Raw genomic sequence first — 26,917 nt, 5'->3', positions numbered from 1 at the left:
ATATGGTCCATGAAATTCTCCAGGCCAAAGTACTGGAGTGGGTAGCCTTTCTCCTCTCCAGGGGATCTTCCCAACCCAGAGATCGAACCCACGTCTCCCGCATTGTGGCAGAATTCTTTACCAGCTGAGCTACTAAGAAGTAAGGAAGTCTTTAAAAAAATAAGCTGCTGTTGTTGTTCAGTCGCTCAGTCACGTCCAACTCTGCAACCCCATGGACTGTAGCACGCCAGGCTTCCCTGTCCTTCACCATCTCCTGGAGCTTGCTTAAACTCATGTCCATGGAGTCGGTGATGCCATCCAACCATCTTGTCCTCTGTTGTCCTCTTGTCCTCCTGCCTTTAATCTTTCCCAGCATGAGGGTCTTTTCTAATGAGGCAACTCTTTGCATCAGGTGGCCAAAGTATTGGAGCTTCAGCATCAGTCCTTCCAGTGAATATTCAGGACTGATTTCTTTTAGGATTGACTGGTTTGATTTCCTTACTGTCCAAGAGACTCTCAAGAATCTTCTCCAGAACCAGAGTTTGAAGGGATCAAAAAAAAAAAAAAGTGATGGGAGCATGTCAAAAGCACACAAGAGCCAGTTTGAAGGAGCTCCCAGTGGCAAATTGTTACAGACTTGAGCAAAAAATGACTGATAATAATGGGCTATAATCCATAGCATAAGTAAAATATCCATATTCCTTATATACTATATGGAAATGAGGTGAAATAATTCTTCTTGACAGTAAAATTCCATTAATTCATGTAGAAGAAAGGAGGGAAATAGAGAATCACACTGTTACTACCGACACTGCTGCTGTTGCTGCTGCTAAGGTGCTTCAGTTCTGTCCAACTCCTTGCGCCCCATGGACTGTATCCCACCAGGCTCCTCTGTCCATGAGGATTCTCCAGGCAAGAGTACTGGAGTCAGTTGCCATACCCTCCTCCAGGGGATCTTCCCGACCCAGGGATCAAACCCACGTCTCTTATGTCTCCTGCATTGGCAGGCGGGTTCTTTACCACTAGCGCCACCTTGGAAGCTGACACTGCAGTAATAATTATTGCAAGTTAAGGATGCTAAATTAGGGGATGAAGCTATAAAAAGCAGGATACAGTGGTCCATCAGTATCTGCAGGAGGTTGGTTCCAGGACCCCCGTACAGAACCAAAATCTGGACATGCTTAGGTCCCTTATGTAAAATGGCTTAGTATTTGCATATGCTTATGTACATTCTCCTTCCTGTGTGCTTTAAATCATCTCTAGATTACTTCAAATACCTGACACAATATAAACAGTTGTAAATTCACTGTAAATGCTGTGTAAATAGTTGCTAACATATGGCAAATTCAAGTTTTGCTTTTTGGAGCTTTCTGAAAAATTTTTTTCCCCAAGTATATTTTATTTATGGCTAGTTGAATCCATAGATGTAGAGTCCATGGATATGGAGGGCCAAGTGCATTTTTTTCAACATTTTTATAAGTCTGAAAGCATTTCAAAATTAAAAGTTAAAAATACTACCAGAAAGACTTGAACACACACCCCACCAAAGATGCTGGCCAATAAACACATGAAAAGATGTTAACATCATTAACAGAGAAATACAAACTGCAAATTAAAACCTCAAGTCACTATTTTACACCTCTAAGATTTGATGATAAAGGTGAACATCATCACATATCACCAAGGGCATGTATTAGCTGGAACTCTTGTGACTCAGACGGTAAAGAATCTGCCTGCAATGCAGGAGACCAGGGCTCAATCCCTGGGTCAGGAAGATCCTCTGGAGAATGGAATGGCAACTCACTCCAGTATTCTTGCCTGGAGAATTCCATGGAGAGGAGCCTGGTGGACTACAGTCCATGGGGTCACAAAGAGTTGGACACGACTGAGCGAGTAACACTTTCATTTTTCATAATTGCGGGTGGGAATATAAAATAGTATAACTGTTTTAGAAAGCAGTGTTTTAGATTCCTATAAAATTTACATGTACCCTATGCCTATCATATTTATTCAAAGCAATGAAGACACATATACACACAAATATGTACATCAATATTCATAGCATTTTTGTTCATAATATGATAGACTATGTTCATGTAATGAAATACTACTCAGCAGTGAGAAAGAATGAACTAGTGATACATCCAACACTGTGGGTGAATCTTATTAACAATTTATGTTGAGAAAGTCAGACACAAAAGAATATTTGCAGTTCCATTTATATGAAATTCAAAAAAGGCAAAAACCCAACCATGGTGATTGAAATCAGAATTGTTACTGTCCAGTGGTAGGTGGGGATTGGCTGGAAGAGAGTGCAGAGGAATTTTCTGGGATAATGAAAATATTCTATATCTGATTTGATAGGTGTACATATTTACCCAAATATATTGACTTGTACAGTCAATTTTAGCTCAGTTAAACCCAAGGCCCAGAATGGAGCAAAATGCCTGATGTTGAATAAGCTCTTAGTGAAATTTTAAAGGAATGATAACTTAAGAATGGCATGTATAAAACTGGACCCTTAAGTTAATATTCATGTAGATAAAGCCTTCAGTAACTATTCTGTGCTAGATACTGTAGGAAATTTTATTCTATATTATTTTTTATTAGATATATCTTAAGAAAGCATAAAGACACTATATCTAAATTTTATTAATCTATTTTACATTATGGATTGCAAACATCTGAAAATATTCTTACTTCAGTAAACTTCTGTATAAAGCTAGGACATTTATTAGTAAGTCATAAACATCCTTTTTGAAAGAGGTAAAATGGCCCAATGAATAATAGACTAGAATGCCAGATGTCTGAGTTCGGCTTAAGGAAGAGTATAACAATATTAGGTTTATAATCTTCCAGATGAGTCTGCTGTTAAATTATTTGCATCTACTTTATTTCCTCAGGAGGTTGATTTTTGTTAATAAAAATGTTTTTCATGTTATTTCAGTGGCATTTTTCTGGAACTGAGTCAATCTGTTAATAGTATAGAAGTGATATTGAAATTCTCTTTTCAGAAGAGCTCTAATTATTTCAAAATTAGTCAAGTTTTAATATTCACAAATTATATGTAATTCATTAGGAGCTGATGGGAATGAATATTTTCTAAATGAATATTTGTGTCAGTTTCAGCAGAGAAAAAAATTAAAACTCCTACAGAATTCATAAAATTATTATGTATAAACTTTTGAAAACAAAGTTCTGGAGATGAGGGAGTTTATATTTTTCTATCTATCTTTTGAGGCATGATTTGATGTGTTTCATAATGAATTATATTTGCAAGCATTAGCTCATATTTTCTAATAGGTAGATGAATAAACTTTGCTAGAAACTCACGTAGCATTTTTATAGACTGTTGTTTTATTGATCATTCAGCAGAATGTTTCTGTCAGTTGCCAAGCCTCAGTGTGTTTCCTGTCGCCCACCAGAACCCTATGTATTTGGTGACAGAATTTTCTAGAATCTTGTGTCAGCTGGGTTAGTGGGTTAAGACTGGATTCCAGTTAGAAGAGAAGCCCTTCATGAGAGAGAAAATCAGTAGATGTTTTGTTAATAACATACTATATATCACCATAGCTTCTTGTCTTCCCAGTGAAGATTTAAGGTTCCAATTTTATACATGATATTCTTACTCAAGTTATAATTCCTTAATATTTAATTCCTAGTAATATGTTCCTCTTTGTTCATCAGTTTTGCCTTGATTCAGCAGAAAGAGGAAAAATTTGATTAAAATAGAAATGAGATGCAGGAATCTCAACTCTAGAAGGTTTTTTGGGTTTTTTTTTTCTTGAAGGTAACTTTACTCAAATGAGAGGGAAATCAATGAATTTCTTTCCTTCAGCCAGGTCCTCTCACTTATTCTGTCTCTTTTATTCCTCATAAACAATCCTTTTAAATATTATTACCATTTTTAAATGAGGACATTGAAGTTGTTGCTTCCAGAAGCTTCAGAGTTTTAAAATAAATGGCAGAGCTGGGAACTGACCCATTTTGTCCACCTCCAAAACCAAAGTAGTTTCCCACATGCCAACAACATTATGGCTTGAAGTGTGGAATATGTTGAAATCCGTAAAGTGGGATAACACTTATAATGTTCTCCAGCTATGGAATATAAATGCAGAGTTTTTGCTGCTGCATATACTTTTCTCTAGTTGCAGCGAGCAGGGTCTGCTCCCTAGTTGTAGTGGGTGGGCTTCTCATTGCAGTGGCTCCTCTGGTTGCAGTGGCTCCTCTGGTTGCAGAGCACAGACTCAGGAGCACAAACTCAGGAGTTGTGGTGCAGGGGCTTAGTTGCTCCACACCATATGGGGTCTTCCCAGACCAGGGATCAACCCTGTATCTCCTGCATTGGCAGATGGATTCTCATCCACTGAGCCATCAGGGGAGGCCCCAATCATAAACTTTTTGACTTTAACAGTTCATTATATTGATTGCAAGATAACTTACTTCTTCTGGAGTGTAGGCTCTTTCAGGCTGTCTCTGCTAGTTCCCTCTTTTTCTTGCACATTTTTTGGGGGGAGGTCCATTCTTTCTCCAATACATACTCTTCCCACCTAACTTGAGGTTCTGACTCTGTGGTCTTACCCTTGTTTCACTTAATCCCTTTGGTAAATCCAGTCAGTGTATGTTTATAAACCTGTTTCTCTCTCCAGTTTCAGTTCTCAGTTATGTTTTTTTAGGTTCATTTGCTTGTAGAACTTTCCTATGCCTATATTTCTCAGATGGTTATGGTATATATAATTTGCTATATATGTATATATATATATATACACATATATATATATATATATATATACACACACATATATATATATATACAAAGCCTTTGACTGTGTGGATCACAATAAACTGTGGAAAATTCTGAAAGAGATGGGAATACCAGACCATCTGACCTGTCTCTTGAGAAACCTGTATGCAGGTCAGGAAGCAACAGTTAGAACTGGACATGGAACAACAGACTGGTTCCAAATAGGAAAAGGAGTACGTCAAGGCTGTATATTGTCACCCTGCTTATTTAACTTATACGCAGAGTACATCATGAGAAACGCTGGGCTGGAAGAAACACAAGCTGGAATCAAGATTGCCGGGAGAAATATCAATAACCTCAGATATGCGGATGACACCACCCTTATGGCAGAAAGTGAAGAAGAACTAAAGAGCCTCTTGATGAAGGTGAAGGAGGAGAGTGAGAAAGTTGGCTTAAAGCTCAACGTTCAGAAAACTAAGATCATAGCATCTGGTCCCGTCACTCCATGGGAAATAGATGGGGAAACAGTGGAAACAGTGTCAGACTTTACTTTTTTGGGCTCCAGAATCACTGCTGATGGTGACTGCAGCCATGAAATTAAAAGACACTTACTCCTTGGAAGGAAGGTTATGGCCAACCTAGATAGCATGTTTAAAAGCAGAGACATTACTTTGCCAACAAAAGTCCGTCTAGTCAAGGCTATGGTTTTTCCAGTGGTCATGTATGGATGTGAGAGTTGGACGGTGAAGAAAGCTGAGCGCCGCAGAATTGATGCTTTTGAACTGTGGTGTTGGAGAAGACTCCTGAGAGTCCCTTGGACTGCAAGGAGATCCAGTCAATCCATCCTAAAAGAGATCAATCCTGGGTGTTCATTGGAAGGTTTGATGTTGAAGCTGAAGCTCCAGTACTTTGGCCACCTCATGCGAAGGGTTGACTCATTGGAAAAGACCCTAATGCTGGGTAGGATTGGGGGCGGGAGGAGAAGGGGACGACAGAGGATGAGATGGTTGGATGGCATCACCGACTCGATGAACATGGGTTTGGGTAGACTCCGGGAGTTGGTGATGGACAGAGAGGCCTGGCGTGCTGCAATTCATGGGGTCGCAGAGAGTCGGACACGACTGAGCGACTGAACTGAACTGAACTGAAGCATGAGCTATACATGTAAGCATCTTGTGTATATCTTATACATTTGTTGTTTTTCCTCCACTAAGTCGTGTCCAACTCTTTGTGACCCCGTGGACTGAAGCACGCCAGACTTCCCTATCTTATACATTGGGTTGACCAAAAAGTTCATTCAGGTTTTTCATAACATCTTATGGAAAGATACTTAAGCATCTTATATAAAAGGAAATTTTAACTTCTGAACTCTCCTGCAAAAGTGGCAGTTTTTTCCAACTTCCACATTACTGTTAATGATAACACCATTATTATTCCAGACACCAAGGTTTATAACCTTGAAGTCATTTGGATTTGTCTCTTGTTTTTGTTCTTCCTGTAAAATCAGTCTCCACATCTTAATTACTCTTCCTTCACAATGTCTCTGCTCTCCCTCCTCCATTTATCCAGGTATTTCTCCTCCATCCCTTGGCAGACTCCATCCTGTCCCCAAAAGTAAGTGGACCACTGCTCAACTAGTATTTCTCCAGTGCTGATTCCTTTGAGCCTTCCTTTAGTAAGAGTTTATCGTAGCTCAGTAACAGTCTGACTTTGCTCCTAAACCAGATTCTACCTTAATCAACTACCAGATATTTATTGAAAGCCTGCCAAGCACTGTGGGGAATACATAGATTTGCATAATACACAGGCCATGTGCTCAAGCATCTTATGGTCTAGTTGGAGAATTAAAACATACGTGTGAAAAACGACACTAACAGCTACATGGGAGTAACACTAACTGCATGGGAGGGTTTACTGAGGACCAAAGTAGGGGCTCCCTTATGAGGCCTGAGCTGAGCCCTGGAGAATAATAGAGTCATACAAGCAAGGAAGTTATAGAGGCAAGGAAGCGGGAATGCATTTGAGACTGGGGCAAGAGAATCAGTAGAAATTGCAAGGGGGTGTAAGGACTGTTAGGAGCTGAACGCACAGCTCTGGAATATTGCTTCGGGGGTGTCTTGGTGTAGCGTGGAGTAGATGATCAAGTTAGAAAGTGGGGCTGGAGTCAGAATGCCTTTGACTTCTCTAGCTGTTCAGTTTCTCCTCCCTTTTTAATATTCTTTCTGAAGTCTTTCTCAAGAATTCCAGTTCACTTATCTTTGTTCCCTTTTACCCAGATGCCTATATGAATTTACCATACATTTTTACCCCTGATAGCTTTTTTATTCCTGCCCACCCACTTTCTTTTTCTTCCCCTCCCGCATGTTGAGGTACAGTAAACCCATTTTATATAAGGGATTTGAGCCTCTGCGGATTTTGTTTTCCGAGGGGAGTCCTGGAACCAATCCGCTGTGGGTACCAAATGATGACTGTGTGTAGATCGTGACACATCCAGTCTATTCTGTGAACTCCAAAGGTGTAATATGCTGTCTGAAATATCTTTGTATTCCCGTAGCATCCACAAAGCTGGTAGACACACAGTACACGATCAGTAAACACTTATTTAAATGAATTGTGGCAAAGGAAATACCAAAATTTCTACCTTCTCTGCTCCTTCCTGGTGAGTGGTTCAGATGGCAAGCTATAAAATTATCTGAATTAAATTAAGGACTCTCAGTCAAACAGCAGGTGAGAGGGTGTGTCCTGTGTTTTATTATGCTCTTTATTATGTCTTCTCAATTCCCTAAATGCTGCCATTTGTCATGGAAAAGAAGTGCCCTGGAAATGTTCAGACTTTCAGTGGTCAATAAATCAATAAATCAGGGTCTGCCCTACTAGGTACATTGTTTCTCTTTCAACTATTGTATTTTAAAATTTTAAGAATCATTGTCCCTTTTTAAGAGGGAGAAAGCAGAGCTCTTGAAGGTAATAGGATCTTTTTTCTTTTTATGACTTTTTAATTCCTTATTTTATTTTTTTAAGGTTTTATTTGAGTATTGCTTTACAGTCGTATTTCTTTCTACTGTACAGCTCAGGGGATAGGAATTTGTCCAGCTTCTTAGTAGCATTGGGTAACCAGAGTGAATTTCTTTCAGGTAAACATTGTGGGCTAAAGTGGGCTCTGGGTTCATTGACTAAATCAACAAGCTTTTGTGTACTTAGCACCTGACACCTTCCTAAGAAATAAGAATCTATTGGGGAATTTTACTTGTTCGTGCTCTCCTCATTGCTCATAACTACAAAGAATAGAAAATCTATCCCTTTAGATGATGTTTTATGACATTTTGTCTCATTTCAAGACAATATAGTGACAATGTTCCACGGATTAAATAAACAAAAATCCTATTTGGTATCAGTGAGTTTTCTTTTGTATCAATAACAACAATGATAATAGTGAACACTTACTGATTGCCTACTTAATTAGTGATTGAGTAGTCAAGTAAGCTTAGTGATTGCCAAACATGGTTCTAGCTCTTTATATATTATATTAATTCATTTAATCCTCATAAGCATATTCACATACATACTAATCTATAAGTTAGGTTACTATAATTATTCCATTTTAGAGTATAAGATTATAATACTATTTTTAAACTGGCCTTACAACCTAATAAATATATGCTTTGCATTAGACTTAAATCTGTAGTTATTGGAGGTTTTTTTCTAGTTTCAATAAAGAGGAAAAATGATAAATTTTCATCAATTTGTTTAGAAGCAGCTTATCTAGTTTCGTCTCCCAGTTTTTATCATCTGTTTACTTTTTCACTGATAATACTTCATGACATATGATGACCAGCAATTAAACAGATAATCTCCTTCGAACTTAAGGACGTATGAGAATTAAGTGCGGTGATTGAGAAAGACTTAACTCTAGAACTTGTACCTCTATGTCATACGACTGTATAGTGTTACTACACTGTTGGAAAAGCTTGTTTGAGATTTAGCAGATGTATTAAAAAAAATACGATTGGTAGATTCAGATAATATTATAGGCTTACAATTTACCTTTCAAACTCCTCAGCCACTGTCTTCTGACAGCAGTGTCCCAGGAGGTTGATGGGACCAACATCACATTAACAAGTTTCAACAGTAATCTCATCAGAAATTTGGGCTCACCTCCAGATAGTCTTTATCTGTATTTTGTTGTTTGCCAGCTTCTTTATTCTCCTCCTCAGCATGTAATGGCAAAACCCTCAGAGTCTTCAAAAATGTTAGTTGAATCTGAAGTAAAGAAGCAGATGTAAAAAACCTGGGGTTAACCAGAGCCCACTCTGTGTATTTTTTCCATCAACACACTGCTCTCTACCCACAGCCCCGCATCCTGCCCCCCCAGTCCAGGTGAGGAGCTGGAGCAGAGAACCTTACCACCAACCCCTGCCCGGCACCCACCCTCTCCAGAGTTGTGCCTCTTTCTTGTCTGCTGCACCTCCAGCTGGATTCCATGAGGAAATTTTCCTTTGATTATAGATTTTACCAAAATGCTTTCTGGTAGTTGCTAAAATCACAGGTCACTGTAGTATTTACTTAACTTAATGGTTTTTATACCTCAGTGATTCTCAAGTCTTGCTTTCAGAGTTCCTTGATACACTTAAAAATGTTGAAGAGGTTTTGTTTATATAAGTGATAGCTATTTATAGTTTTCATGTTAGAAATTAAAAGAGACATTTCAAAAATATTAATTCTTTTAACAATAAAGCCCATTACACGTTAACATTATTTATATATTTAATTGCATATTTTATCAAAAATAACTTCTGGAAAAAGCGAGAAGGGTGGCATTGATTTACATTTTTGTAAATCTCTACTATCTGATTCAGTAGAAGATAGCTGGATTGCCATGCTGTTTTGTTTGCAGTATATAAAGGCAGTGTGGCCTCACCCAGATATATGGTTGAAAAAAGCAACAGTATTTAAGAGCCTTATCAGATAATTGTAGGTACTTCTAGTCTCTAAAAAACTTCATTGCATAATCATAAAAGAATGAGAATGAAAAAGGCAAATAATGTCTTAGTGTAGTTATGAGAATACTTGGAACCTAGAACCCCACTTAGAACAACCACCCCTAGTTGTCTGTAAGATGACAAACAGCTTTCTTTTTAATGAACAAAAAATTTGGAATGGACACACATGAAAGAAGATACATGAGTGGTTAACGATTCCATGGAGAGGTGTTCAACATCATCAATCATCAATGAAACGCAAGTTAAAGCCGTAGTGAGAGTTCACTTCACACATGTTAGAATGGCTGTAATAAAAGTACAAAATGAAACAGATGATATTAAGTTCAGTGAGGATGTACAAAAACTACAACCTGGTTATATATTGGTAGTAGAAATGTAAAATGGTGTTTGAAAAACAATTGGCCAGTTTCTTAAAAAAGAAAAACAGAAACTTACCTTAAAAGAACCCCAAAATTCTACTCCTAATTTTCTATCTAAGAAAAATGAAAATTTATGCCTGCACAGTTTTATATGCAAATGCTCATATGAGCATTATTCAGTGCAGCAGTAATGTAGAAACCCTCCATTGCAGAAACCACCAGTTAGTGAAGGAACACACTGGGGTATATCCATATAATGGAATACTCTTAAGCAACAAAAAGAAATTAACTTCTCTTGCATGCTGCAACACAGATGAACCTCAAAATTGTGCTAAGTAAAAAACACCAAAAACAAAATACTATCTATTATATGATTCCATTATACTTGCTTTAGACAATTGTAAAGAGACAGAAAACAGATTAGTGATTTATGGGGGTAGCAGAGATGAGAATTAACTGTAAGTGAGCATAAGACACCTTTTTGGAGTGGTGGGAATGTGCTAAAACTGGATTGTGGTGATGGTTGCTCAAGTCTATCAATCAGCTAATAAACATTTGAGTCATACACTTAAAATGGATGAGAAAAAACCTATTGGTATTAAATGTGTACTTGAAAAATAAGACAAGAGAGATATACCAACATTTTAACCAAAATAAAACAGTAAAACTACTATAGACTAATATGAACTCTTGTTACCTATGAGAAAGTATGTGATTACATTCTGTAACTTTTTGGATCCCTTAGAATAGGAACATTTCCTATGATTCTGTCCAGTTGTGCTTTTTGTGTAATGGACTATACTACCATGTGTTTTTTGCCTGAAAATTCTCTTTGAGCCACACTCTCAAGGTATTATCTTGTTTTCAAGATACCAATTTCCAGTGATGCCCATGCACTCTTATCATTAACATCTTCTCTTATTTCCATTTTTTCAATGGCATTATTAATAGGCATTATTGCAGTGCCTATTAATCATACCTACAACATTTACCATTGTTTTTGTACTTAAGCTTATAGCAAATTCACAGCCTTAACACACCTCAGACATTGGGTTCCTAGTACCTTAAGAAGTTAAGATCAAATATTGGTAATATTTTATTTTGTACCACTCTGCTGAAGTTACAGGGTTCAGTTCAGTCACTCAGTCATGTCCAACTCTCTGTGACCCCTTGGACTGCAGCACACCAGGCTTCTCTATCTATCACCAACTCCCGGAGCTTGCTCAAACTCATGTCCATCAAGTCGGTGATGCCATCCAACCATCTCATCCTCTGTCGTCCCATTCTCCTCCAGCCTTCAATCTTTTTCAGCATTGGGGTCTTGTACTGCTTAGAAAATTAAAACAAGACAGCAAAACTACTTATCTGATTGAGTAAACGTGTAGCTGCAGTAGATTTGCTCTGGTTTTCAGAGGTTTTCATTGTCCTTTCTATCCAGAGGTGCCATTGTTGAAGTTTCCTGCTGATGGCAACATATGTTCATTATAAGAGCCACAGCTCATTATACATGGAGTCTGTCTGCCCCTTTAGATATGTAGTTACTCTCCATATCTGTCTTCTCTGTTTATTGCTCTTAGCTTCTTGAGTACTTGATAAGCAGGGAGCACACAATCTCAGACTTCCATTCTGGCTCAGCTGGTGAAGAATCCACCTGCCATGCGGGAGACCTGCGTTTGATCCCTGGGTTGGGAAGATCCCCTGGAGAACGAAAAGGCTACCCACTCCAGTATTCTGGCCTGGAGAATCCCATGGACTGTACAGTCCATGGGATCGCAAAGAGTCAGACACGACTGAGCAACGTTCACTTTCACGCAATCCCAGTGAGAAGGTGAAAAAGTTAAAACTACTCTGGGTCCCAAGGCCCTGAATCTGTATTTGGGGCCAGAGACTTGTTAGTAGGAAAGTGACTGACTGGTGTCAACAGAGACAGTGGCCAGCATATCAGGACAAGTCATCAGAAAAGATGGAAGGAGGCAGAAACTCACCACAGTAGGACTGTGGATCCATCCCAGGAAGGCTTCAGTAAAGACAGTCACATCATTTGTGTGCATTGCAAAAAATCCATTGCATGAATGATCTCTGATAAGGGCAGTTTGGAAAGACATGACTGGCCCTGACCCCAGGTCGAAAATCTCTGAGGTGTATAGTACCAGGTCGGACTCCGTGGACCATGAGGGATTTTTGTGCATGTCCTGGAAGCTTTCTGTATTTTTGTTCTGGGGTAGAAGTCTATTCCCTGAGCTGACTGCTTTCTTTTGTGATTTCCACTGGGTTAAATCTAGCAGGGATATCACAAGAGCTTCTTAAGGTGTGTTTCTTGCTGAGCCAGAGACTTCATTACTTCCCAGAGCCAAGAGGAAATTCTGACCGTTGGGAACCCATGGCAGTCATGCAAATAAGCGTTTATCTATTATCTGTTTATCTGTCCATACGATTATCCTGTTGAAATGTATTATTTAACGTTCTTACATGATTTGTATTGCCTTTTCTAGACGTATTGCTACTTTTTAGTTCCAAGTTTGGCTCATCCCCACCTCCATGGTTGTAGTTTCCAGCAAATATGTCTTTGGCAAGAAGACTTCAGGCCCACAAGAATCTAAGAAGACTTTACCTTTAAAGAACTTGCCTATGATTGTGAACGTGAATTAAGTAACAGGTCCAAATAGCCGTGATGTCCATTCAAGATATATTAGATATAAACTCTTTATTAGTAAGAACATGTTTGATAATACTTGGTGCCACAAAGCAAGTGTCTAGGCAGATAGTCGTCCTCTTTGTACTCCAGAAATACTAGTGGGAAACTAAAAAAAAGGAAAAAAAATCAAGATGTCTGACTCCCATGTCCAGTGATTCTATTAAATCCAGTGATTTAATTAATTGGGGGAATTCAGGTATCTGTAGTTTTGAAAATTCTCCAGTAAGGTTGCTCAGCCAGGGTTGAGAACCACTGTGTACATATGTAGCTCCAGCATGTGACATGGAGCCCACAACCAGTGTTTTGGGGTTCCAATTGTGTCTGTATACACTTAGGCAAGTTACTTGACTGTGCCAGGGCTTAGCATTCTTTATGTAAAATAGAGTGAGTGAGAGTGTTTCATAGAGTTGTTGTCGTAGTTGAATGATTTATGGTGATTGACCACAAAATGCTGTTTCCTCTTGTTTGTTTTATTCCTCTAGATGAGTGGCCAGGTCTGGTTCACTAACGGGTCCTGTATGCTCTTTGAGCTAAGAATGGAAAGGGGAGGGGAATTAAAAGGGTTTTGTGATACATTAAAAATACACGAAATTCACACGTCCATGATGTGGATGGACGTAAACAAATTCACGATGTCCATAAACAAATTTTTCTTGGGACCACAGTCACGTTCATTCATTCACATATTCTTTATGGTTGCTTTCATACTACAGTGGCTTCGTCTCACAAGGCCTAAAGTGCTTATAGTTTGGCCCCTTTTCAGAAACTGTGTCTACCCCTGCTCTAGATCTTTGCAGTGCTTGGAGCCCAGTTGGGTTAATCACTCCCTCTATCTAATAGAACGGAGAGTGAGGAAGCCTTTTTGCCTTGATGTTCTTGTGTTTTTGATGCCCCACGTTACTTACCAGAGTGGATTGAAGGAGGAACAGATTCAATAGCTACTTTGATCCTGAAGTTTCAAGTGCCTATCTTGGGTCACGTATAGCGATGCTGTGATCTGAGTTAATAAATTACCTCCACCTCCTCCATCTTGTTTATCCACAGCAGTTGCTTCCTCACAAGGAAGGCCTGGCTCAGCTTCCAGAAGCATGCCAAGCACAGTCACCACCAATACACAGCAGTCCAGGGATAAACGCCTCGAGGGCATTTAATCACATTTGCAGCTTAGTGAACTGGAATGGCTTTCTAGAGAACTGAGATTCGATTTGAATGTTTTTCCCAATATTCTGTGAAACACCAGAGGCATATAGCAGTGGATCCCAAGGACGTAAGGGTAACAAAATTCGGGGACATGCCTATGTTCTAGATACCCTGTTTTCCCTTCTCATAACACTGAACAGGGTTTATGTTATCTACCCTAATACCAGTTTTCAGGGTTTAACTCTGAATTCTTCGCCAGAAAAATACAATCCAGATACAGAAGGCCACTGCCCTGCAGTGCTTCAGCAGAGAATCCACTCCTCTCTCCAAGCTCCCATCTGGTTGTTAAAGGCTGTGGGCAGCCCTAGCCCCCACACCTAGTTATGCCTGTCCTTTCAAGGGTTGCCTTGAATGTGATTGAAATCCAGCCTGCCGAGGTGTGATTTGGCCTATATAAATTCTTTCTTTGAATTAGTTGCCAGCATTTAAAAATCAGGAAATTTCATGCAAAATCCAGACACCTAGCCTCTCTCAAAGCAGTGATGGTCTGGCCTCACCATTCCTGTGTTCCCACATGCCAGCAGTTGGCATGCCTCGAGTAGCAGCTGTAGCAGCTGCTCTGCTTGGCCGAGGCCTGCCGTCCCCTGGCTGCTGCCTCTTTGCAACTTGCTGGGTCACACCTTTCCTAGATGTGGTTTAGGTAGCTCTTTCTGAGTCCTTGATTCCTTAGTTACAGGTAATTTTCACTTGTCACCTAACATGCTAAAGAGTCATGAAGCCAAATCCATTCATTTTGACCTAAACTGTCATGTGGGAAACCTTTTTGTTTTATTTCGTTTCTCAGGTTGAAAAAGCAACTCAACTTGTTCAGTTCAGTTCAGTCGCTCAGTCGTGTCCGACTCTCTGCGACCCCATGAATTGCAGCACGCCAGGCCTCTCTGTCCATCACCAACTCCCGGAGTCTACCCAAACCCATGTTCATCGAGTCGGTGATGCCATCCAACCATCTCATCCTCTGTCGTCCCCTTCTCCTCCCGCCCCCAATCCTACCCAGCATTAGGGTCTTTTCCAATGAGTCAACCCTTCGCATGAGGTGGCCAAAGTATTGGAGCTTCAGCTTCAACATCAAACCTTCCAATGAACACCCAGGATTGATCTCTTTTAGGATGGATTGATTGGATCTCCTTGCAGTCCAAGGGACTCTCAGGAGTCTTCTCCAACACCACAGTTCAAAAGCATCAATTCTGCGGCGCTCAGCTTTCTTCACCGTCCAACTCTCACATCCATACATGACCACTGGAAAAACCATAGTTTTGACTAGACGGACTTTTGTTGGCAAAGTAATGTCTCTGCTTTTAAACATGCTATCTAGGTTGGCCATAACCTTCCTTCCAAGGAGTAAGTGTCTTTTAATTTCATGGCTGCAGTCACCATCAGCAGTGATTCTGGAGCCCAAAAAAGTAAAGTCTGACACTGTTTCCACTGTTTCCCCATCTATTTCCCATGGAGTGATGGGACCAGATGCCATGATCTTAGTTTTCTGAACGTTGAGCTTTAAGCCAACTTTTTCACTCTCCTCCTTCACCTTCATCAAGAGGCTCTTTAGTTCTTCTTCACTTTCTGCCATAAGGGTGGTGTCATCCGCATATCTGAGGTTATTGATATTTCTCCCGGCAATCTTGATTCCAGCTTGTGTTTCTTCCAGCCCAGCGTTTCTCATGATGTACTCTGCATATAAGTTAAATAAGCAGGGTGACAATATACAGCCTTGACGTACTCCTTTTCCTATTTGGAACCAGTCTGTTGTTCCATGTCCAGTTCTAACTGTTGCTTCCTGACCTGCATACAGGTTTCTCAAGAGACAGGTCAGATGGTCTGGTATTCCCATCTCTTTCAGAATTTTCCACAGTTTATTGTGATCCACACAGTCAAAGGCTTTGGAATAGTCAATAAAGCAGAAATAGATGTTTTTCTGGAACTCTCTTGCTTTTTCGATGATCCAGCGGATATTGGCAATTTGATCTCTGGTTCCTCTGCCTTTTCTAAAACCAGCTTGAACATCTGGAAGTTCACGGTTCACGTATTGCTGAAACCTGGCTTGGAGAATTTTGAGCATTACTCAACTGGTAGGAAGCGGGTATATGGTTAAATTACATGGTACTTGTTTTTTTTTTTTTTTTTTTAACTTCTCAAAAGAAGAGCAGGATAAAAACAGCCCAGACAATTTGGCAATTTGGTGAACTGAAGCCAGGAGATCTTGGTTGGTTCTGACCTCAACTTTATAATCCATATTAATAGCTATGCTGTTTGCAAACTATTGCTCAGTACTAGACTTGATGCCTTACATATGCTTTTTTTCCCCTGTCCTTTGTAGTAGCAAAGTAGATTATATATTTACAGTTGTACAGATAAAGAAACTAGCCCTTAAGTAGTGAAGTAGTTTGTTTCAAGTCACATAGTTAGTGACCAGATGAATTTGATTTCAAATTCAGGTCTCTGGATTCAAAGTCTAGCATCTTAGGCATGTGCTTGCATTATATCATTGCAACCCTATGAAGTTAGCGTTACTGTCTTTATTTTACTGGTGAATAAAATGAGACTCAATGCAGTTAAATAAATGGAGGAAGCTGAGTTATTTTTTTAAAATAGGCAAATAAGTCCTGCATGGGTTTCCCTGGTGGCACGGATGGTAAAAAATCTACCTGCAATGTGGGAGACCTGAGTTCGATCCCTGGGTCAGGAAGGTGCCCTGGAGAAGGGAATGGTTACCCACTCCAGTATTCTTGCCTGAAAAACCCCATGGACAGAGGAGCCTGGCAGGCTACAGTCCACGGGGTTGCAAAGAGTCGGACATAACTGAGTGACACACACACATCTTGTTATCCCTGTGACTTGGGTAAGCCCTCGGTTGGAGTGAACTATTTCCCTCCAGCTCTAAAATGATATAATTTTCTAAAATAAACAGACCAAAGCTCTCTATTTTCTTCAATAAGGAACAAAACTTTCAATTCAACAATTGAATGTAGTACCTGGGACTCAAGCTTCAAAGAGAGCCATTTGTACCATTTTCTTCTGCCTCCTAAGAGTTCAAGAACAAGAGGGCTATCTATGTGAGTTGAAAAGTATTCCATAGTCACAGTGACTGTGGCTTCATAGCATATTCATTCTGTGGTTTTACTGGGTGAAAGAGAATCAGATTACAAAGATCTCATTTGCAAAAATTCTGAGACCCTTGCATGCCCTATTGAAGAAGATTTCATTTTATCTTTAATCAGAATTCAATTTAAATAGTTTAGAGTATTTTTAGGCAGAATGGCTGTCTGAAACGTAACGTCTTCTTTAACCATTAGATTGTATTGACTTAAAGGTTGAGTACATGTGAAAGACCATATTCTTCAGAACTGCTGCATAATAATGCTCAGCTTTAATTTCATATGAGAGAAACATATTCAGCTCAGAGTACTATAAATATTAAAGTGGAAAACTGATCCTTGTAAGCTGTCATGTGACTGCAGACCTACACAGGAATGCCGTCAGTTTAGGGGCTCAGTTGCTCCCCTTTTGTTAGACGTCCTTAGACTTCAGAATCTTGTCAGGGACAATTTCTGTTTTCCCTTGGATTTGGCAATATGATTGTCTTCATATACTCACATTTTGTGGATATCTTTATGATACTGATGTTAAAGTTAATCCCATGATGTCATTGAATGTCACCATCCAGTTATTTTACTGATTCATTCCAAGTCCTGGGTAGAGGGCATTCTACTTGTGCTGTGAGACCGCGTCAAAGCACCTGTGACCCTAACTAGGGAGATATGAACTTGTCTGAAAGAAAGCGTCACCTCTCCCTTCCCAGCCCGGGGAAACTGCATTTCTTCTTTAAGGTCTAAATAAAAAATGACCTCTTCATCAAGCCTCTCTGCCCCCATATTGCTGTATCCCCTCCTTCTCTCATTAAGTTCTTCCTTCTCTGTGATCTCCTAACACTTTCTTTTCAGTGTTGAGGAACAACTGACAAATGAATTTGTAATATATTTAAAATTATTTAAAATGAACAGCATGATGATTTGATGGATGTATACATTATGAGAGAACTCCCACCATTGAGTTCATTGACAACTGTATCACCTTGAATACTTACCCTTTTAAGATTTTTTTTCTTTTCTTAGATTCTACTCTCAGCAAATTTCATTTATGCCATACAGTGTTATCAGCTATAATCACCATGTGCTTAGTTGCTCAGTCATGTCTGACTCTTTGCGACCCCATGGACAGTAGCCCACCAGGCTCTTCTGTCCATGGGGATTCTCCAGGCACGAATACTGGAGTGGGTTGCCATGCCCTGCTCTATAACCACCATACTGTATGTTAAATCCTTAGACCTTATTCATCTTATAACTGAACATTTGTACTCTTTTACCAGACTCTCCCTATTTTCCTGTCTCCTAGCCCCTGGCCACTATCATTCTCCTTTCTGTGTCTATGAGTTTGTTTTTTCTGTAACTCCACGTATCAGTGACACCATGCAGTAACTGTCTTTCTCTGATTTATTTTTCTCATAGTGTAGTGATACGATGCACTCTAGGTTCATATATGTTGTTGAAAATGGCAGAATTTCCTTCTTTTATAAGGCTGAATAATATTCCATTGTGTGTGTATGTATCTCACTTTTTTTTTTTTAAACCATTCATTCATCTGTCAACACTTAGGTTGTTTCCATACCTTGGCTTCTGACTAATGCTGCAGTGAACATAGGAGTACAGATATTTCTTCAAGACAGTGATTTCATTTCCTTTGGATAAATACCTGGAAGTGGCATTGCTAATTGTGTGGCACTTCTATTTTAATTTCTTGAGGAAACTCCCGTTTTCCATAGTGGCGGTACCAATTGCAGTCCCATCAAGGGAGCACAAGGGTCCCCTTTTCTCTGCTCCTCATTATCTCTCATCTCTTTGATGATGGCCATTCTGACAGGTATGAGATTCATAGCACTTTTTATACCTTAATCGTAAGTGTACATAGTTCTGTGAACACCTTGTGAGTAGGTATTTTTCCTTAAAGCCATTGTGTGCTTGATACAGATGACGTCTGTCACACAGTAGGTGCATATAAAGAGAGAGAGGCTAAAACCAAGCAATTAGAAAATACTTCTGTTTTATCAGAAATCATTTTGTATCCTAAGATTAAACTTTGGTTAAATGAGGATTTTTTTTTTTCATCTTGTTGCAGACCACTGAAAATAGTCAAAATGTACTTAAAAAAAATTTTTTTTTTCATTTCATTCAAATGAACTTCTTCAGTTTCAGGTATTTTCTTGACTTCCTGTGTGTATTAGCCTTATTATATGGTGATACGATAAGTAAAGACTCCTCCAGGGCAGGGTTTTATACATTAACTCCTACTACTCTGCCAGCCTGGGCGTTGCAAGGTTTGGGAGGAAACAGCAGTTCACAGCACAGGGTTGGTGCATTAGCTGAGAAGGGGGGGCAGTCCTGCCCCAGGTACGAGCCCCTTGCTAAACAAGAGATCTGCACGCTCCTCAAGAGGGTGAGGATGTAAACTCCTGTCATGTATATTTAACACTCACCATGGACGAGGCAGGGGCTTCCCAGGTGACTCAGTGGTAAAGAATCCACCTGCCAGTTCAGTAGATGCAGGAGATGTGGGTTCGAACCCTGGATCAGGAAATTCCCTTGGAGGAAGAAATGGTAACCCACTCCAGTATTCTTGCCTGAAAAACTCCATGGACAGAGGAGCCTGGCAGCCTATAGTCCATGATGTTTTTTAAGAACAGAGCTTCAAGTCTGTAGTTTGATGTCTTTTTATCTTTCAACCCTGTTGCAGTTACTTAAAATATATGTCTGAATAGACACCTGTACACGAATGAATATCTACAACCTTGTTTGTTTTTTATCTCCTGGAGTACTTTGCTTAGAAGTTATTTTCCAAAAATAAAAGTAATTTCCCGTATCTTTGACTGCCTTTCTCATCAAAGGCCATAGTGACTGCTTTTGAGTTCTTTTAACTCATTTGCAATTCTAAGACTCTTATGTGGGATAAGGATGTTGATTGCAGCTCCCTCTCCTGTCTTTAGCAATTTGCTATTAGTCGGCTTTGCCAGCTACTCTGTATTTACACGGGCCACAGGGTGTGACTCCGTTGCCCTGTTTACTGTCTATTCATTCTAATGCTGACATTATATCTTTCCCTCAGCAGTTGTTCTTTTGGACCATAGAAGCCAAGAGAGAGAGGGACAGAGACAGTGGAAATCATCTAAAGCCATGTCAACACTTTGCAGAGAAGAGAAGGAATGTAGAAAGGCTATAACTGGACCACAATCACCAGCATGATAGTGATTTACAGATCTTGCACAGGAACTTATGTATGAAAACACTGAACATAGTAACGTGATAATTTTTTGGTCCTTGTGGACAGTAAAGGCTTAAAAGCCACATCATGATTGCTTTGCCCTTTTTATAGCTTAGGATTTCTTCATCCTTACAGCATGACCGTGTACTTCTAACACATCCTAGGATAGATTGAAAAGGTTGAAAGTGGAGGAGTGTGCAGTCCCCAGGCTCAGTGCAGGAAAATGGATGATGTGATGCCTTGGAGATTGCAGAGCAAACGAACAGGGCTTAAGAAGAAGAATCCAAGTAGACAGTTACAGTGTTGGAATTTTACCCATGGTTTGTGGCACTTAAGCCACACTGTAGGATATAGGGGTAAGCAAGGACACAACAGCCACGACAGATCGCAGGCAAAGTAGCTCAGATGGGCACTACTGCCAAGGCCCAACCTTGCCTCAGACGCGAGTTCTTTTTCTCCCATTCGGAGTATGCATAGGGACACTGACTAGTGGGGAAGCAAATTGCCTTGTTATGATGCACTGGGCTTGGGTCCAGATACTGCTGGAGAAAACTTAAGAAAGTCAGGATTAGTCAGGCATCCCCCCCAAAGCAGTCTCTGTGCCCACTTTCATTCCCTGCTAGCAAAAAAGGGACCATCCTCTAGACTGACTACCAGGCCCTCCTCTGGGGAGAAGAGGATGGGAAACAGAGAGGCCATGCTGACTTAGGACATGAGACCCAGTAGGGAAGCTTAGGCCTGGGAAACTCTTGTCCAGTGAGAGGATGAGGCCAAAAAATTCAGCCTCTGCTCAGATGCCAAATTGAATTTTAAAGACAGGGTTCTGGGTGATGTGGAAAAGAATAGGTTTATTGCTTTGCCAGGCAAAGGGGGACACAGTAGGCTCGTGGCTCCAGAACTGTGTGTCCCAACCTGGGAGGGTTTGGTGAAGAGTTTTATAGCAATGGTTCAGGGTAGGCTTGCAAATAAGATTAGGGTGTGTGCAGGACTTGCTCTCCTTTGGCCTCCAGTGGTCTCCTGATAAGCTTCTTGAGATTATCAAACTCTGATCTTCTCTGGAATAAAGAATGCTAGCATCTTGCATTTGTTGGCTGTTTTAGTTCTGTAAGTTCAATGCAGTTCAGTCACTTAGTCGTGTCCTACTCTGCAACTCTATGGACGGCAGCACGCCAGGCTCCTGGAACTTAATCAAACACAAGTCCATCAAGTCGGTGATGCCATCCAACCATCTCATCTCTGTTGTCCCCTTCTCCTCCCACCTTCAATCTTTCCCAGCATCAGGGTCTTGTCCAGTGAGTCAGTTCTTCACATCAGGTGGCCAAAGTATTGGAGTTTCAGTTTCCACATCAGTCCTTCCAATGAATATTCAGGACTGATTTCCTTTATGATTAACTGGTTGGATCTCCTTGCAGTCCAAGGGACTCTCAAGAGTCTTCTCCAACCCCACAGTTCAAAAGCATCAATTGTTTGGCACTCAGCTTTCTTTATTGTCTGACTCTCACATCCACACATGACCACTAGAAAAACCATAGCCTTGACTAGACAGACCTTTGTTGGCAAAGTAATGTCTCTGCTTTTTAATATGCTGTCTAGGTTGGTCATAGCTTTTCTTCCCAAGAGCAAGCATCTCTTAATTTCATGGCTGCAGTCACCATCTGCAGTGATTTTGGAGCCCAAAAAAATAAAGTCTGACACTGTTTCCACTGTTACCCCATCTATTTCCCATGAAGTGATGGGACGAGATGCCATGATCTTAGTTTTCTGAATGTTGAGCTTTAAGCCAACTTCTTCACTCTCCTCTTTCACTTTAATCAAGAGGCTCTTTAATTCTTTTTCACTTTCTACCATAAGAGTGGTATCATCTGCATATCTGAAGTTATTGATATTTCTCCCGGCATTCTTGATTCCAGCTTGTGTTTCTTCCAGCCCAGCGTTTCTCATGATGTACTCTGCATATAAGTTAAATCAGCAGGGTGACAATATACAGCCTAGACGTACTCCTTTCCCAATTTGGAACCAGTCTGTTGTTCCATGTCCAGTTCTAACTGTTGCTTCCTGACCTGCACACAGGTTTCTCAAGAGACAGGTCAGATGGTCTGGTATTCCCATCTCTTGAAGAATTTTCCACAGTTTGTTGTGATCCACACAGTCAAAGGCTTTGGCATAGTCAATAAAGCAGAAATAGATGTTTTCCTGGAACTCTCTTGCTTTGTTGATGATCCAACAGATGTTGGCATTTTGCTCTCTGGTTCCTCTGCCTTTTCTAAAACCAGCTTGAACATCTGGAAGTTCACAGTTCATGTACTTCTGAAGCCTGGCTTGGAGAATTTTGAGCATTACTTTGCTAGCGTGTGAGATGAGTGCAAATTGTGTGGTAGTCTTAACATTCTTTGGCATTGCTTTTCTTTGGAATTGGGATGAAAACTGACCTTTTCCAGTCCTGTGGCCGCTGCTGAGTTTTCCAAATTTGCTGGTATATTGAGTGCAGCACTTTCACAGCATCATCTTTTAGGATTTGAAATAGCTCAACTGGAATTCCATCATCTCCATTATTTTGTTTGTAGTGATGCTTCCTAAGGCCCACTTGAGGTCTTGCTTTAGTTCTGTTGAGGTATTTAGTTTGGGGGGCTCCAAAATCACTGCAGATGGTGACTGCAGCCATGAAATTAAAAGGTGCTTGCTCCTTGGAAGAAAAGTTATGATCAACCTAGACAGCATATTAAAAAGCAGAGACATTACTTTGCCAGCAAAGGTCCATCTAACTTTGTCAGCTATGGTTTTTCCAGTGTCATGTATGGATGTGAGAGTTGGACTATAAAGAAAGCTTAGTGCTGCACAATTGATGCTTTTAAACTGTGGGGTTGGAGAAGACTCTTGAGAGTCCCTTGGACTGCAAGGAGATCCAACCAGTCCATCCTAAAGGAAATCCGTCCTGAATATTCACTGGAAGGACTGATGCTAATTCTGAAACTCCATTACTTTGGCCACCTGATGCAAAGAGCTGACTCATCTGAAAGGACCCTGATGCTGGTAAAGATTGATGGTGGGAGGAGAAGGCGACGACAGAGGATGAGATCATTGGATGGCATTACCAACTCAATGGATATGAGTTTGGGTAAACTCCACAAGTTGGTGATGGACAGGGAGGCCTGGTGTGCTGCAGTCCATGGGGTTGCAAAGAGTTGGACAGGACGGAGCGACTGAACTGAACTGCAAGCTATTGTTCTATGTATACCTTGAGGAGGAACCAAGACCCTGCCCCAAGGCGGCACTGTTGTTTCTTGACTGTTCCTCTTTTGTCTCTGCATCTCCTCCCTTCCCTGATGAGCAACTTTTTGAATCCTTTGGAACTCAGGGAAGGTCATGGAGGCTGGAGTCTTTGCCTTATAGACAAGAAACGAGTCAGAAAGGCTTCCATGTTCAGAAACCCCATAGGGTCCTGCTCCATTTTAAGAACAGTATACAGCAGTGCTTCCCACAAGGCACTAACAGTAAAGAACCCGCCTGCCAGTGCAGGAAACATAAGAGACATGGGTTCAATCCCTGGGTCAGGAACCCCCTGGAGGAGGGCATGGTGACCCTCTCCAGTATTCTTGCCTGGAGAATCCCATGGACAGAGGAGCCTGGAGGGCTACAGTCCACAGGGTCAGAAAGAGTCGGACACGACTGAACCAACTTAGCCTGCATGCCCGCACATGCAGCAGTGCAGCTCAGAGCAACCCAGGGGGCCAGCATCATGGATTGGGAAGCAGGAGTAGGGAAGAGCTGAAATGTTCTAGAAACTTCTCGCCTTAAGTAGGATCAACCCAGGACCTAAAGCTTCAGGAGACCTGGAAGTAGGGGTCCTGGAGGATCAGGGGAAGACCCAGACAGTCCTGGAGATAGAGACAGTTGTCCCAAGCCTCTTTACGTTCTCTCAATGAGCTAAAAATCAGCTGACAGTTTCTAGCGACACAGGCTACTAAGATGAATGTGTCTCCTTTACAAGTGACTGCAGTGATAGGCTATCAGCTTGTACATCTATGTACTCTTTTATGATTGAGTAAAGCAATTTGGTATGTTCCTCATGACAGTTTTGATATGTTCCTCATGACGAGCTTGTGTTTTTTGAGAGAGAAAAAAGATAAACTAAATGTTGTTATATATTTCTATATATGTCTTATCTCTTCTGTGTAAGAGAAATGGTAACGAGAATTAGAGGAAGTACATATATCTTTTGAAATTAACTAAGGAAATAATGGAGCAAACTGGAAAGTCCTGGGCTTTGAAACCATGCCTGCTCCCCAGGGTAGGACAGTGATGGGGCTTGGGCACACGTGCTACAAGGAAGCACAGTCCAGAGGCAGAGCTCAGAGGCCCCTGTGATCTGGACAAGACATCGATGGCGGTCTTAGGGTTCATCAAGAGATAGGTAGACTCTTGAGAAAGGCAAGTGTCAGAGCCCCAGTCTTCAGCTGGACTTCAGAGAGAACCAGGGTTATAGGAATTTGAAAGTGTTAGTCACTCAGTCATGTCCAACTCTTTGCAATCCCATGGGCTGTAGCCCATCAGGCTCCTCTGTCCATGGGATTCTCCAGCAAGAATACTGGAGTGGGTAGCCATTCCCTTCTCCAGGGGATCTTCCCGACCCAGGGATGGAACCCAGGTTGCATTGCAGGCAGATTCTTTATCATCTGAGCCACCAGGGAAGCCCTGCAAGAATTTGAGTGTGTAAGAGCTAGGGGTACAGTGCAGGCTACAGAATAGGCAGTGGGACCTATGGGAAGGAGGCATAAACCCAGGTAACAGAAAGCGAACCTGAAGCACGAGCATAATTAGAAGAAAAGTGGCTTACCTCTGAGAGCCCAGGTGTAGAGTAGAGGGACTGGATCCTTGCTGCTCAAAGTCAAGTTTGGAGTGCACAGGGCTGAATGCAGCCAGGGGAGAGAGGCTTCATTGCTGCCCCATTTTACAGATGGGGAGACTTAACGCTTCATGAGGCTGGCTAACCCTGGGTCTTGCAGTCAGGGTTTGGGGAAACCAACTGGACCCAGCAGTCTGCTCCAAGAGCAGTACTCGGCTTCCTGATCTCCATCCCTAAGGGCATGACCTTGGGGAAGACCAGAAGCTTTGTTCAGGCATGGCACTAGGCTTTTTAAATACACCACCACATTTATTATTGATAATCCCCTGGGAGATCAGTTTTGTTGCTCTCCCTTTATGGATGAGAAAATACAAGACTAAATGGCTGATGAATGACAGAGTCTGGATTTTCGTCACATGTTTCTGACTCCAAACCCCATTACTACATTAGGAACTCTTAATACAGTTAACAGACTTCCTTGTCCTGAATTTTGGCTATAAATAAGGACTAAGCTGTCCTCTAAATGGGAAATTCTTTGATTTTAAGTGATTTATTCAAATGAGGAAATGTACAAAGTTATAATGTATAAGTACAAAGCTTTCTCAGAAAGCAAATTAAGATATTTTTGTGCATGTTGAGATTTCCAGATTGCTTCTGCATGATTTGCCAGATGAGCACGGGTTCTTGTAAGACCTGGGTTTGAATCCTGGTATCACCTCTGGCCACGTGAAGCACTGAAGACAGCTGCTTAGCTTTATTTCCTTGTCTAGGACAGGAGGATAGTATTACCTATTAGGAAAGTTATCATAAACATTAAATAAGAAGAGCATGTAACTTTCACAGCCTGGGAGTTTGGAACATATAGATACACAACAAGCATTAGTCTTCAATTCTATCTCATGCCGTCTGTCGTATTTTCATGGCTGCTGCCCACTCTTAGCATTGGGTTCATCATCCTGCCCTGCCTTTCTTATTCTCAGCCAATAGAATGAATGAAATCTGATCACGAGAAACCTGGCACACAGGAGTTTTCAGTGCCACAGGGCTGGGCACATGTATGCTTTGAAGTCTGGGGTTTAGAGGTATGTTTGGATCAGGCAAAAAGAGATGGATTATGCAGTATGTACGGAGAAGGCAATGGCACCCTACTCCAGTACTCTTGCCTGGAAAATCCCGTGGATGAGGAGCCTGGTGGGCTGCAGTCCATGGGGTCTCTAAGAGTCAGACATGACTGAGCAACTTCACTTTCACTTTTCACTTTCCTGCATTGGAGAAGGAAATGGCAACCCACTCCAGTGTTCTTGCCTGGAGAATCCCAGGGACGGGGGAGCCTGGTGGGCTGCCGTCTATGGGGTCGCACAGAGTCGGACACGACTGACGCGACTTAGCAGCAGCAGCATGCAGTGTATAAGTTTGCTGTCCTCAGCATACTTCAGCAGAGGCTTGGACTTGCAGGTACACCTATATTCATGCAGGTTTTTGTCCATCTGTCAGAGTGGTTAGTGATGTTTTCATGTAAGACTTATGCATTACAAGGCAGCCTAAGTGTTTTCCACCGCAAAGATCCTGTTTGTGTTCTGTATGACCCTCTAGGTATAGATATCTAAAGGACACTTCCAATATGTATGAAGCCATAGAAAGAAAAGTGCTGTAACCAAAGAATTCCAAGCATGAATCCCAGCTAAGCTAGTCACGTGATTTAAATTATTTTTATTTATTCATTTATTATTATTTATTTCTGGCTGTGGTGGATCTTTGTTGCTGCACGCGGCCTTTCTCGAGGTGCAG

General features: G+C 41.0%; 1 protein-coding gene and 1 long non-coding RNA gene across 2 annotated transcripts in view; one reads left to right on the top strand and one right to left on the bottom strand.

The window, feature by feature from the left end:
- Nucleotides 1-26,917, top strand: part of NR3C2 (nuclear receptor subfamily 3 group C member 2) — a 418,452-nt gene that overhangs the window by 239,436 nt on the left and 152,099 nt on the right.
- Nucleotides 1-26,917, bottom strand: part of LOC145527042 (uncharacterized) — a 120,946-nt gene that overhangs the window by 92,794 nt on the left and 1,235 nt on the right. The window contains exons 2-3 of the long non-coding RNA XR_014069425.1: nucleotides 25,121-25,375; nucleotides 8,879-8,983 (exon numbers count right to left, since the gene is read on the bottom strand). This is a non-coding gene — a long non-coding RNA (uncharacterized LOC145527042). The remainder of the gene's footprint in view (nucleotides 1-8,878; nucleotides 8,984-25,120; nucleotides 25,376-26,917) is intronic.

The sequence above is a fragment of the Giraffa tippelskirchi genome, chromosome 11, assembly GCF_054371585.1.
Source record: "Giraffa tippelskirchi isolate mGirTip1 chromosome 11, T2T-mGirTip1v1.2.pri, whole genome shotgun sequence".
Classification (NCBI taxonomy): domain Eukaryota; kingdom Metazoa; phylum Chordata; class Mammalia; order Artiodactyla; family Giraffidae; genus Giraffa; species Giraffa tippelskirchi.
The sequence above is the reverse complement of the archived record's forward strand: the minus strand, read 5'-3'. Positions and strand labels throughout refer to the sequence as shown.